The sequence below is a fragment of the Salvia hispanica genome, chromosome 5 (genome assembly GCF_023119035.1).
Source record: "Salvia hispanica cultivar TCC Black 2014 chromosome 5, UniMelb_Shisp_WGS_1.0, whole genome shotgun sequence".
NCBI classification, from domain to species: Eukaryota; Viridiplantae; Streptophyta; class Magnoliopsida; order Lamiales; family Lamiaceae; genus Salvia; species Salvia hispanica.
In genome coordinates, this window is record NC_062969.1 from 28359748 (window position 1) to 28361633 (window position 1886).

Below are 1886 nucleotides of genomic sequence, written 5' to 3' on the forward strand. Positions count from 1 at the left end.
TTAAACTAGTGTGAACCCCGCGCTATGCGCGACCTAAAATATTTATTTTATTAATTTGGGATTGTAAATAAAATAAGAAACAACATAATTACATAAAATAATAAAATAATAATAATATACTATGTCCTTAACAATATACACACTTCAATACTAAAATACTATTAATATGAAATAGAAATAAAATATTTATATACAACTAAAAAATATTAGAAGGACAATGATACCGCCATAAAAAGAGAAGAGATAAACAACCTTTATTATACAATAATACGAATAGCAAAATGAAGAAAAAGAAATAGTGAGTACAAATCCAACCAAACATACCATATCTTGTGTTCTTCATCTTCTTAATTTGCTTTCTCTCGACATTTCGTTAACTTTGAGTGTTTTCCTACTTTAAACTATGAAAGTGATGAAATTGACAACGAATATGAAAAGCATTATCGATACAAATATTATAAAAAATATCTATTATAGCTAAACTTAAAAAAAAATAAAACTAAAAAAGAAAAAACAAACTAACACTAAGAAAAAGTTTATATATATGAACTAACATCACTCAAACAGAGAATACAGAGAATGATCAATAAAATAGGATTTAAAAGTGTTGTTTTTTATTTCACCTTCTCTCACATGAGTATCTCTCCACGGTCTATGTCTCGGGCTTCAGGTCGTCGCCTTTCACTCTCTCTCTCACAGGATTATATATCCACCGTCTTTGTTACTCCTTCTCCATTGACATAGTTATGCTGAATTCCATGGTTTTCAGTTTCCTTCCTATAGTAAGATCACTTTGTTAGTAATATAATAATTATACAAAAAAGTGGATAGAATAGGTTGAACAAAAATATGCTACTATTGATAAAAGAGTAAGAATCCTGCTGATCATTTATGCAATGGGTGAAAGCAAGAAGGAAATGCAAATGACGTATATTTATAGACAAAAAATATAAAACAAAATATTTGAAACCCACCCATTAGTAGCCATAAATTATTTGACCGTTACTTTACATTTATATAGAGTAAATATTTATATTAAAATCTTGCATTTTTGTAGTTTACTATTCTTTAAAAAAAACTTAAAAGTTCGCACGTTAATTATGATAAATAAGTTTTAGAAAAAGTTAAAAACTGAATAATTAATTTAAAATTGATTAATGGAGTCTAGGGCTTTATAAGTAACGTGTTTCCTTGCAGCACCCAATTTGATACCAAGAATTAATGCACATAATTATTTTTATCGTTACTTATCATTGAACAAAGATATTAATACTCTTAAAAGTCAATATCTATAGAAATAAAAGGAAAAAATTAAAAAATACATTTCATTTTATAACAAAAACATTTCTTATAAAGCCATGACTGCACCAATCAATTTTTTAAATTAATTTATAACAATAGAATATAAATAATTATAAATAGCATTTAATATAGTTAACAATATAGTCATTAAAATTTGCAAATTTTATTGCTTTATATGTTTCATAATTTATTTGACATTTGAATATAATATCTGCAAAATTTAGATATCTATTAATCATAATATAATTTTGCAATCATAGATAACGGCTTAATTTATACCAACAACTCCAAAAACTCATGTAACAGCTCAATTTATACCAATTACTCCATAAATATCCATATTATTCCATAACTTATAAATATTGCAGAATAACACCAAAACTTATAAATATTTTAAAAGAAGACCAAAACTCGCCTTTTATATATGTATAAATATCAAAAACTTGTTTTAGTTTTGAATTTTGAATTTTACGTTTTCATGTTCCTTCGGGGACATCCGATAAAATTGGAATGATACAGAGAAGATTAGCATGGCCCCTCCTGCGCAAGGATGACATACGTAAATTGAATTTTACATTTTCATT

The 1886-nt window shown here is 25.8% G+C and overlaps 1 non-coding gene across 1 annotated transcript; it reads left to right on the forward strand.

Annotated features, from left to right (window-relative positions):
• Window positions 1-1782: 1782 nt before the first annotated feature.
• On the forward strand, window positions 1783-1886 carry LOC125191486. The gene has a single exon (XR_007171164.1). It is a non-coding gene; the product is annotated as a U6 spliceosomal RNA (small nuclear RNA).